Raw genomic sequence first — 13,274 nt, forward strand, 5'->3', positions numbered from 1 at the left:
GGAAAAATCTTGGTACAAGCTCAGCATAACAACATGAATTTAGAGACAGAAGAAATACTGGAAGTATTTTAACCATTGAGCTCTTTCACATGAGTAAAAACAATAATCCTGAAATGAAAATCAATTGTGTATTGAATATTTCAAGAAGTATTTACTATAACTATTTTTATGTTGCCTTTCAAGAATAATTCCTAGTTTGGGACAAATACATTCAGCGTCTAGATTCTTTTGTATTCACTTTTTGTTGGGCCTGACTTATTAATAAACAAGAGATAGGGATGTGCTCCTAGAAACAAATCTGGATCTCGTGTGCACATGGAGTATATCTTCAGATTAGTAGGCAAAATCGATAATTGTATACGGTAATGTAATCAGGGGTTTCACTGAAAAGAAACTTCCTATATAAAAGAGTTTAGTTTTTGTTTTTGTTGAAAAGAAGAAACCAAGGCAACTGGTAAAGGCATGAAAATAGAACAGATGGGCCAATTCGCTGATCGGTTTAGCAAATCCGGTGTGTTGATGGTCTTTACCCATTATAGAACGACAGCACAGCATTTTGGAACTGACATGTAATGCAAGTTCCACTTACTATTCAATTGTAGTTGGTCAGCTTTCCTGCTAAGACTAAAAAACAATATGTACTATGCAACATCGAAATTAAACAACTGGTCCGTTTCCCCACTCCGATATAGCTACTCAAAATTAACATTACATCATGAAACACATTTTTATTTACTGTGCTTGGAAGATCTTGTCAGCAGCCTTCAATGATAATTACAGTATGTTACACTTACATCCCATTTTTCCTCCAAAGATCTCAATATTGTGTACATGGTTCTCCTCCCTGTTTTAGGCAGATGCATGGAATGGAATTTTGAATCCAGATTATGATCCAGAGCCAGTGTGGTGTAGTGGTTAAGAGCTTTAGATTCGTAATCTGGGGAACCGGGTTCGCGTCTCCGCTCCTCCACATGCAGCTGCTGGGTGACCTTGGGCTAGTCACACTTCTTTGACGTCTCTCAGCCCTACTCACCTCACAGAGTGTTTGTTGTGAGAGAGGAAGGGAAAGGAGAATGTTAGCCGCTTTGAGACTCCTTTGGGTAGTGATAAAGCGGGATATCAAATCCAAACTCTTCTACTTGCGATGGCAGAAATATTTTCAAACTGTTATGGTAAGAAGCCCTTCAAAGAAGGATAGCCTCTTGAACAGACCAGGACTTTAAAAATAAAAAATTAGCAAGCTAATGAAAGAAGCAGGGAATGAGTGGGAAAACTGAGATAAAAGAACACAGTGTTTTTAATTATCTTAATGGGCATCATTTTTCACTCCGTGGGCTCACCAGTTTGCCTTCCATCTTTGTGATTACATGGAAGAACTGGGTCACTTGGCTGAGGTGCGGGTTTATTGTTCCAGGTCAGGCTGCTGGTTGACTTTTAAGTGTTTGTGTGTGTCTTCCTATTGGATGAGCAAGGGGAAGCAAAAGCAGACTTCAAAGCCAGGTCTAAGAGAAGCAGCATTGTTAAATATATGTTGATTTATAAATGTAGCTCACCTCACAGCGTAACCTTCAGAAAAATGATCACTCTTTAAATGGAGAGAGCAAATGCAAAACATTTTTTCTTGCTTTATGACGTTTTACGTTCAAAATGTAATTGTCTTTCCATGCGTGTCCTGTGAAACCTGAAAATTTAGAAGTTTATCTGCAGAGGATAGTGACCAACTAGGCAACTGGAAGTAGTATTGTCCAGTCTTCTGTATTTTTAACAGCTGCATAGCAGCAGAAATGCGAAAGCTAATTTCTGTTCCCAGTCTTCCTATAAGCAAAATAGTCTTGCTGTAAGGGAAGAACCGTAGTGCTTGAAGGGCAAAGGAGAGGATGTGTCCTTCAAAATGAAAATGAAAAGAAATTATTCATGAAAACTGTAGACCATTGCTATCATGGAAGGGATAGTATCACACTTCAGAAGAACTAAATCGGGAGTGTAGAATCAGCGCCTACCACTGCAAAGCTCTGGGTTGCAGATGGGAATATGAATTTAATGACACAATGATTTAATGATTCAAATGACCATTGGTCATGCTGCCTGGGATGGATAGAAGTTGGTAGCTGAACAACATCTGAAGGGCCACAGGTCCTACTTCCCTCCCACGTTGTTATGCAAAATCTTTTGCAAGTACAGTGGTGCCCCGCAAGACGAATGTCTCGCAAGACGGAAAACTCGCTAGACGAAAGGGTTTTCCATTTTTTGAGCTGCTTCGCAAGACGAATTTCCCTATGGGCTTGCTTCGCAAGATGAAAAACGAAAACGTCTTGCAAGTTTGTTTCCTTTTTCTTAACACCGTTAATACAGTTGCGACTTGACTTCGAGGAGCAACTCATAGAACGCGGTGTGGTAGCCTTTTTTGAGGTTTTTGAAGACACTGGTGATTTTTGAAACTTTCCCAAAACTTCTTTTAAACTTTTAAAACTTTTTTGGGGGGGGTTGGATTTTGGGTTGGGGTGTTTGGAGGGGTTGGGGAGGGGTTTGCAAGAATCTGGAAGCTTGTGTGTTTTTTTCTGCATTTTTATGATTTTCTGTGACCATTGGGCCACTCTGCTGTTTTTTTAAAAAAAATCTGGATTTGAATTTCTGTGTGGTGGGTGGCTGGGGGAACAGTTGTGGAGGGGGTTCTTCAGCAAGAAGGAAAGAGTGGAAGAGGAACCTTCTTCGAGTTGTCCCCCAGAGTCTTAGAAAATGTACTGTACACTTTGTTGATTTTTAAATGTTTTTCTGTCATGTTTAGAAACTTAATTTATTGTTCCTTCAATTTTTGAAATGCTCTTTACAGTATGTGTGACTTTAAAGAGCACTTAATAAACTCTTGTTGTACCAAATTTGGCTTTGTTAGGACTTTTTTTTGACCATAGGAATGCATTAATTGAATTTCAATGCATTCCTTAGGATTTCGTGCTTCGCAAGACGAAAAAATCGCTAGACGAAAAAACTCGCAGAACAAATTAATTTCGTCTTGCGAGGCACCACTGTATTTCCCATGCTGCCTAGGCATGAGGGAGAGGGAGATTTGCATAATTGTTAACAGCATCAGTAAATGCTGTTAATAATTATTTATAATAGAAGCAATACTTGTTGCAATTCTTGAGGTAGGGAAGAAAAGGATTGTAGCCTTAGCAGGAACCTCCTGAAACATCATGAAAATCAGAATTAGAAAATCAGCTGGCCAGTAGTGAAGGATGTACAAGACAAAATTAAAAGTGTCATCCAGGCAGAAAAATGAGGATGTGCGTCCATTTAAAAAACTGTTAAATCTGGAGTACAGTAACTTGAAAAGAATTTACTAAGTTTTTCAATTTCTATTAAAATTATGACATTGTGAGCTCTTTGTAGGTATTCTTTTTTTACTTTGCTCTAGATAACATTAAAAAGAAGCCCAACAGTGTGTTAAGAAATACTTTCATCTCATCCCTGTCCTTCAAATTTGCAAGAAGGGGAGGGGGAAGCAACCCTCTGCTCATTAGAGGCTCTTAATATTTTTTTTGCAGCCTAGTTAAAACAGTCTGATATCGCTAAGAGAGGTGGTCTTTTATTCTGCATGAAAGCAATACTGTCCTTAATGCTCTTGCATGACAATAAAAGTATTGAAGCATGCAGGCGCTAGACTGCCATTAACTGTACATATTTTAGAATAGCATTGAACCTTTACATAATGCACCTGGAGAAATAGTTTGATTTTTGCGTAAAGGTATACCAGTGTCATTTTTAATGGCCTTTGCTTTATTTCTGTCGACAGCTTCCTTGCCACACTGCTGTTTGGCATATGCACATGCTCATGCAGAGATCAGTGAAATGACAGCTTCATATGTGTCTTTGGAATATGGGCCCATTCAGATGTGGTCCTGAATAAAAGCACACCAAAAACACATAACCATTATACATCAAATTGCTTGTTCCTTTTGTCTCTCTCCCCAAGTTATAATTGCTGGCAATCTAGCGCAACAGACTGCTTGAGCATATTAGAGAAAAAAGGTTAAGAGCTGATAATTGTATGGTTTGCCTTTTGGAAACTTCCACTTTCACATTTTTTTATTTAAAAAAATGTTATTTTATGTATTCACAATCCCATTTTTCAGAGCTCAGAACTCCTGAGTTAAAGTTTTCAATCTCAGAAATATTTCTTTATTAGATTTATATTATATGCTGCCTTATCAAGAAGCATTTGTGGTTCTCTTCCCAGCCCTATTTTACCCTCACAGCAATCGTGAGGAAGGTTAATCTGAGAGATGGTAACTGGCTCAGGGTCACCCAGTGAACTTTGTGTCAAAGGGAATTTGAACTTTGGTGTGATGCCACTGGAGTCCAACAACGATCAAGATTTTAAAGATGAAGGCTGCAGAATTTCCAGCTTAAGAGTTAAGGCTCAAAATCTGCATTGGGTGGTGGTTTTGTCTTGATTAGAACCCTTGCCCATAAAAATGTCGCTGCTGCAGCTTTTTCTGGCAGGAAGAAAAGTAGTTGGAGAAACTTCTCTTGTTAAATTCATGTTTGTCAGGCTATTGTTAAAGGTTAGGAGCCGCAATGGGGGTGATGTGGAAGTAGGAGTAAATGGAACCCTATCTTTGAACCATGTTATAATCATGGGAAAAATCTGGGCTACAGAACCAGTGGTATTCTGGCGTGGGGAAGCCAGTGGCACACTAGATGTTCTTGGACTACAATTCTCATCATCCACAAACAGCATGGCCAATGGTCACCAATGATGGGAAGCCGATCTCCATCCCTGCTTTAGAATATCCTCTTTTCACCAATGCCACTTCCACCTGCTATGGCAGAGTAATGAACACCAGAGCCTCATGCAATCTGGTCCCAAAAGCAGGGCACAGTGACCCAACACAAATGATCATATGCACAAGCCCCAGCTTGACTGTTACCCCTCTATCTGTTGACAAGGTGTGAGGAGTGAATATAATCGTTGCTGGGAATATGCAGTGTTGTTGCACTGACATGCCACAAAGCTGGCATTGTACTTGTGCAGTGAAGGGAGAATATCTTGCCTAATGTACCAAGGCACATGATTCTACCAAAGCCAATCCTGTACTGGAAAGTTGTTTAAATTGTACACTTTGAAAGTTGAAAGGATTTGAGTGAGAATGTAGCTTGTAGGGTGAGGCAAAAGGGTTGTTTACAGATGTGCGAGACCCTGCCTAACTTCTAGCTGACTCGCCATCTGTGATCGCCAGGCATCTTTGACAGAGTTTTCACAACAGTTGAAGTGTTGCTGTTCAGAAGGTGTGGTGCACATTCCCTTCTCCCTACTAAGCATAATGAGAGAAAGAAGCCTGCCCCCCTCTTGAGTAGGTTTTTGGCAGTTACGGTAGGTAAATTTAGTGCCTGGGTTTCAGTCATCTAGGGGGCAGAATGGAATATTCAGAACTCTATACAGTATGCCCTAAACACATGACCAGGCATGCTCATTTGAAACAAAAGAACTTTGGCATTACACAAAAGGGCTTTTCTTTTTTAACAGAATATTAAGCATATCAGAACACCTGAAGCATTTTTCAGATGGAAAAGATGTTATTTAAACTGTGGTTGGGATTTTGTTCTGTTGAGCTTAAGGAACACCCTGCTTCTCCGATCTGGGAGGAATGACAAACTGTGCTATGATAGATGGGATGTAAGCTGGGTAGACTTTCCTGATGAGAGACAATGTCAGCTTTGCTTTCTGCCTGGGGTAGGTACCATTGCCTACTCTATGTTATTGGGCTCAAACTCCAATCATCACCAGCCAACATCTGGAGAGCCACAATTTCCCCATCACTGCTTAAGTGGTCACTAACTTGGAAGCTGGTTACTACTACAAATCAGGCAATGGGGGCTTCAGCATTCCATATGGTTTATCATTTTGCTTTAGAATAGATTATCTATGAAACATGCAAGTGCCTCTATGCGCAGGCTGGAGGCAGTATCTTTCTGAATACCAGTTGGTGAAAACTGCTGGAGGAGAGAATGCACTTGTGTTTAGGCTCTGCTTGCTGGTTCCCCACAGGCATCTGATCGACCACTGAGAGAACAGGAAGCTGAACTAGATGATCCATTTGCCTCCTCTTCTTATGTTCTGGTCTGGACCACCTTGACCGATCCACCTCTTTTGTAATCTGTGCAGCTGCTGTCCATGAATGGACACTCGACTGTGACCACTGGTGGTAAGAGGAACAGCAGTGGGGGAGAAGAATTAACAGCAACACCCTGCGCTTCCTGGTGATTCTAACTGGCTTATTGTACCACCTGCTGACAGAAGTGTCTGAGTAGAGGTGTTGCTGCACTCTGGGACTAGGACACCAGTATTTCCTATAGATCTATACTCTCTCTGTGGCTGTTCTTCCTAAATGGATACTGGACTGTTGCCAATGCAAGAGGAATGGGAACGGGAGAGAGGAATCACTCAGTCTTGCATTTGCTTTTGATACTTACCTAGGAGGCTGGTTCTAGGGAACAGCATTTGGGAATTATGTCTTGGCCCCTGGTAGTTATCCTGTGTGGTGCCACGAGGCACTATTTTGTCCTCAATGCTACTTAACAGCCACATGAAACCATTGGGAGTGGTCATTATGAGATTTGAAGCAAAGTGTCATCAATATGCTGATGATGTTCAGCTCTATTTTTCTCAAACATCTGGGCCAAGAGGCCTGGGTCCAGGACTGCACCTGATTTATACAGGGTTGCACTTCTGCTGAAGGAACAGGTACATAGTTTGGAGTGCTCCTATTTCCATTGTTGTCACTGAAGGTCAAGTGACTTCAGTGGCTAGAAGTGTCTATTGTTGTTTCTGGAGAGGGTAAACTGAACTATTGTAATGTACTTTATTTGTGGTTGCCCTTAAGATTGGTCTGGAAGTTGCAGCTAGTGCAGAATACAACAGCTGTGTTGCTCAGTGGGCGTTTCTACCGTATGCATATAACACATATACTTAAAAGAACTGCAGTGGCTGCTAGTTTGTTACTGAGACCAGTTTAAGGTTCTTTTATCAGTTACAAAGACCAAATAGTTCACCAGGTTACTTAAGAAAATGCCTTCTCCTTTATATACCTGCTCTAGCACTCAGATCTGCAGAGGAGGCTTGGTGTTCATTGTATGATAGTACAGAAAAGATGATTCTCTGGGGCAGTGTCTACCCAATGGAGTGATCTCCCTGTTGAAGATGAGGCAGGCACCAACTGTTACGGGCTTCTTGCGGGCCTTAAAAACTTACCTATTTGCTCAGGCATTCCCAGGCCGTTCATCCCAGTTTTTAGCGTAACTGATGTCAATATTTTACTGATACATTTTTCCATATATGTTTTAGGATTCTGAGGGTGAAAGGCTCTATAGAAAAAGTTTTATAGTGAAAAATATTCCTATAGACAATTATAATTTGGTGTAGTGAATGCATGGAAGACTAGGCTAAGCATTTCCAGTTTCAAAACACAAATCAATGCAGTATCTCACCACATTAAAAACAACAACAAAACAGAACAGCACACACCCCATGTATACACACAATATCCAAAATGGACATATCCTAAATGCACAAAATCATGGTGTTTTGACAGTGGGGAGAGAGTTGTTGGCTGTGTCTGCTCTGTTTAAAAGGCCTCAAACTAACCTCTCTTACATAATTGTTATCTAATTGGAGCCAGCTGAATTGTTGCTCCCTCCCCTCCCCCCCAAGTCCTTATTATCAGAACATGATACTTCAGGATGATTGCTCCTTAAGTACAATTGGCAAATTATTTTCAGTCCTTACTTTGCATATCCTCCCCCCCCCCCAAAAAAAAATGCGGTAGCAGAGGCCTGAGTGTTCACAAGCCTCCTTTTAGTGTTTGGATGATCAAACAGGGCTACAGCTTATGTTGGGTTGGGATAAGAGAGGCTTTCTTGTATCTTGGCTTTGAGAGGCTGCAAATCAATAGAAAGTAACACAGGCCAGCTGAGTTCTGCACTTTACCAAAGGAACACTTTGGAAGAGCTAGCATGTCTACATCTGAAATGTTATCATCCTGATATCGTTCCACAAACATGCACCCCTCTGAAATGGATTCCAGCCTTCCAGAGGTGCACCTGGGTACAAAGGAGCTTCTTCCAGAAAGTGAGAGAGCTTTATTATTATATTTGCTTTAAGCAAGGTGTACTACATCATGCCACAGTTCACCAGAACAGGTCTAGTTGAGGTTGAGATCAATAAAGTAACAAACCCAGTATGACAAGTAGTTCTCCCTATAGGAACCATGACTTAAAGAGGCCTGGCTGGTTTCCCTTCTTTGGCCCATTTTTAAAAATGACATATGCAAGCATTTCAGGTTTTGCCTTTCACTGAATGTGCAATAAAAGGCAAGTATCCAAATGGAGAGGGATGACATTTTCTAGCTGTGGAAAGCAGTACCTGTGAGAAAATATGTTTCTCTATTACTCATAACTGAAGGATTGGACTTGGATCTTAAAATTAGCCCACACCGGAGGTAGTGATTATCTGTATCACAGTGTTTTATACTGAACTCCCACGGAATGGTGCTTATCCAACTGAAGTGTGTTGTATGATTTATTCATTTATATTTAGGGGGGGGAATTATGAGTTTTATAGGTTTCTAGCTGTTATTTTTTTATTTTATATGGATATCATTGGGACCTACTCTATGTTTGTTATTTGTTTTAAACTTTGTAATATTGTGTTTTAGATTGCTGTGACCCATCCTAGGACCTTAGGGCTAATGAATCAAGTTAATAATACTAAACATATATTTTAAGACTGTGACATCATCATATTTTGCCTAGTATTGAAAAGATTGCTTAATCGTTGATATTAGGCCATCTTTTGAGATCCCAGCTTAACTTGGATTTTGTGTTTTTGTTTTCTTCTGTGGGAGGAGAAAAATAAAGTAACAATAAACCCAAGCTATCTTCCTTTTCCTTTAAGGCTCACCCTCTGTTAAGAAAACAGAACCAATTCTGACCCCTCCCTGCACCATGTTCACTATATAAAAGATTGTAAGTTTCCCCACCCCTCCTCTCTCTTCTTCCCTGACCACATACTGAGTACAAAACTAATGTCTCATATCAAATGTAACTGATTTGTAGAAAATACTTTACAACCTGAAAAGGAGGCAATGCATGTACTTTCGTAAACCAATAAAATCTTTATATTTATTTTTTTAAAAACCAATTCACCTTTGGCAGCAACCTAGCACATTGAACAGCAATTTTTATTTTCCTTAAAATACCATTTATTGGCAAATCCTGCGAGAGGGAGGCAAGGAGTCTCCCACCCATCCCATTGCTGGATCCTTATGGAAGTAATAACTGGATTGTAAATTGGAATTAAAATAAGGCTGCGACGGTGAGCAGGCATACCTGAAAGCAAACAACGTCTAAAAAAACCCCGGCAGGGTTGACTGCATAGAAAAATGTGTTCCGGATGGGAACGTTGATGTGAAATACAGTATACACTTAAGTTTCTCTTTCAAAAAGGAAACGTGGGTTAAAGCGGCGACGCCGCCCCCCACTCACTTTCCTGCTCTGGCTTCCCTAACAGTTTTCCGAGTTACGTCACTGGCAGGGGCACCGACTTATAAAAAATATTGGGGGGGCCCATACCGGGGTCCTACCGCTGGTTCGCTCGGGTAGCCGGGAGAACGCAGTTCGAGGTGGCGGTGTTGGGGAGAGACCCTCGCTCAGGGCGCCACGAGACTTGGCGGCCGGCGTCCTATCTGGGGGGTTTTGGAGCGTATTTCGGCGGAGCGATTGGGGAGGAGGGGGCTTGTTGCCGGATTCTTCAGCTGGGCCGGAGATCCGCTGCTGGGGGGTCCCTGGGCCGAGTTGTGAGCATGGCCTGCTGAAGGGAGATCCAGCCGATTGCGTGACGGGGACGGCCGGGGCTCTCCGGCTAGGGCGCGCGGCTGGCTGGCTGGTGAGGGAGGGAGCAGGTGGGGAGGAGGCAGAGGTGCAGCCCAATTTAAAATGGTCAAGGAGATAGCTGTGAATCTCTCGGAAATATTTGCAGCGATATCGTGCCTTGAGTGATTAGAAGGCAGTAGCTGTGATGGGGGGTGGGGTGGGAAAAACAGATGGTGTTTTATTCTGTTCAGCCCACAGTTGGAAGGAAACTTTGATTACCTTTTGGTGTTTTTATTCCTACCGCACTATGTGGCTACAGTCCCCGGGGTCCTATCATGTGTTCTTTCTGGAAAATATTTGTTTACTTAAAAAAAAAATGCACCACTTGATTGCAAACAACAACTCTCAAAGCAGTTTGCAAAATCCTGTGGACAGATGGGGAATTCTTTCCCTATAATCCCTAGAATGGGGCGTCTATGTTGTTGGACCCCAGCTCCCTTCACACCTAGCCTGTATTCCTCCTCCTCCTCCTCCTCCTCCTCCTCTTCTTCTTCTTCTTCTTCTTCTTCTTCTTCTTCTTCTCTCTTTCCTCTAAGCCTGAGCTCAATAGACATAGTACATGGTTCTCTTCCTGCCCATTTAATCCCCACGACGACCCTGAAAGGTAGATTAGATGGAGGGTGAGTGACTGGCCCAAAGTCACTCAGTGGGCTACAGAGGCAAGTGGGTATTTGAACCCTGGTCCAACACTCTAGTTGCTGCTCCCCACTGCTTGTACACACGCATGGCCAATGGCCAGCGATGGTGGAAGTTGCAGCCCAACCACCGCTGACCGATAAAACGTGGGTTGCCTATCAGGCCTCCTAACAGGCTTGTTTATCTTGATCTGTCTGTGGGCACACGGGGGAGAGCAGTTCACACAGGGAAGTGGTCGGCCCGATTCACGAGCATCTTGAGTCGGTGTATTTGGCTTTCAGGCAGCTTGCATATAGATCAATGCCAACAAATAAAAATGCACTTTACCTCGAAATAAGCTCTGCTGAAACGTAGGAGCTGACTCGCAAGTGCTTGCCATCCGAGTCGCTTCACTGGGAGCTGGTGGATGGTTTGTGTTGGGTGCCAACTTGGCACGAACCCAATAATTTGTTTCTTTGCTTAAAACAAGGACACTCGGCTTTGCCAGCGGGATGAGCCTCCCCCGACCCGCTTAAAGCGGCTTATGGGCCAATACTGAGTGGAAAGATGGGGTAGAAATTATACGAAGGAAGCCAGTTTGGATACATGCTAGAATTGAACCCCACCAGTCAGTGGCGTAGCGTGGGGGGTGCCAGGGGTGCCGGCCGCACCGGGCGCAACATTTGGGGGGGCGCGTTTGGCCGGCCATCCTCGAGGAAGCAGGAACCCCACTGTCCTCGGACCTCCTCCGAAGGCTGGCGGTGGGGCGGAGAGACCTTCTCCCCGCGCCAGCCTTCGGAAGGCTGCTCCGAAGCCTGGCAGTGGGGCGGAGAGACCTTCTCCCCGCGCCAGCCTTCGGAAGGCTGCTCCGAAGCCTGGCGGTGGGGCGGAGAGACCTTCTCCCCGCGCCAGCCTTCGGATGGCTGTCCTGAAGACTTGTGGTGGGAGCAGTGGCGTAGCGTGGGGGGTGCAGGGGGGCCTGCTGCACCTGGTGCAACATCTGGGGCGCGCGGAAGAGACTCGAGTGCTAAAATCCACGGGTTAGGGGGCGCAAATTACTTGCCTTGCCCCGGGTGCTGAGAACCCACGCTACGCCACTGCCACCAGTCCTGGATTGAAGTCCCTCCGCTGAGTGCCTTAGAGAATGGCAGCCTGTATCGTGTGCTTTGGGTACTGTTGCTGCTCTGGTTTCCCCAAAACCACCAACGATAAAGTGTCCCGTCCCCCCCCCCCCGTTGTTGGTGCATCCGAGCCAGAAGGTCATTGTTTTGCATTCGCTGAGGTAGATGCAACGTGCTTGGCAGGACGCGCAATTTCTACAGCGCTGATTGAGACCTAAGTCCTAGCTGGCCTTGACCCCTCTGCTGAGTCACTCTTTCATTATAATGACTCGGCATTAGCTGCATGTGTAGTGTACGTGTGTATACTGTATATCATCATTGGCATCAATGGAACGGTGCGAGCTTCGTCTCGATTGTCCTTCTGGCACCCTTAAGCGGAAGAAAAGCGTCTCTGTCGACGCAAGGAGAATTGCAGCTTGGAGGAAGGGATAGCCAAGGAGGTCATGACCGGCTGGGATTGGGCGAGCTCAGAGCAAGGGTGGGCAGATTTTTCATCTGCGGGACCTATTTCTTTTTATTAGACCGCTTCCCAGCCATCAGCTGGAGAAAAAGGCAAAATAGTGGCTTAGGAAGGGAGGGAGTCAGGTCCAGGATGTAGGAGAAGACATCTCAGCCAGGACGTTGGTTTTCCGCAGCAGTGACTGAGCTCCCAATCCTTCCACACAAAACTCCATTCCTGGTTTCCCCCCAAGCTTTCTTTGTTTTAGTAGCCTTGCGTTTTGGTTTTGGTTTTTTAGGGGAGGGGAAATTTGTTGCATTTGTTAAATAAGTGGGAATAGCCTTGGTGGTCGCTCAGAAATCTGCCAGTAGATTATTATTATTTTTATTAAATTCTTTGTATTCCGCCCATCTGACTGGGTTACCCCAGCCACTCTAAGAGATTCCCAATGTACTGTACTAGAGCCGTCCGTCTGTCTAGCTTTCCTGCTGACCGTCCAGAGATGGACTTAGTAAAACACCCCACGCAGTTCTCCATAGGCAAAGGAGGTCGGAAGCTGAACTGAAGTGTGTTGTGGAGGCAAACCAGGCGCATTTCAGCGCTTCGAAATAAATATGAACCGGATCGGGGTGTCAGGCGCGTAAATCCAACGCTTCGACTGAACTGCATTGTACAGATCGAGATGTTCGTGTGATGGTACCCAACCCGATTCACCCAGCTGGGGAAGCAGAATCACTTGTTGGCGTTTCTTTTGAAGTTAAACCTCGCTAGATCCGTATACAGTAATGGACGAGGGCTGTGCATTTAAACGCTGGACACGATCCAGTCCATAGTCAGCCCTACTGGTTTGAATGGGCAAGTGGTTAAAACTCTGCCATTTGCATCGGAGGGATTTAACGCTGAGATTTAAGTTAAGCCCCCTTCGTTTTCCTTTCGAGTAAACCTGTTTAGGACGGGCTGTTAGTGAGCAAGTTCTTGCTATTAGCAGCTAACTACATACTGTTTAGTAAATTCGTCGTCGGAAGGGAGAAGAAACACCCATTGGTCTGTTGATGAGTTATAGGAAACGGAAAGTACTGGGTGGGTGCGGGGAGGAAGAGGTAGTTGTCTGTGGTGGATCCAGCCCCCTTTCCCACAGGTGACACGGGGCTGGAGGGAGGCAAAGGGGGCTT

Source organism: Podarcis vaucheri (assembly GCF_965113315.1).
Source record: "Podarcis vaucheri genome assembly, chromosome: 8".
NCBI classification, from domain to species: Eukaryota; Metazoa; Chordata; class Lepidosauria; order Squamata; family Lacertidae; genus Podarcis; species Podarcis vaucheri.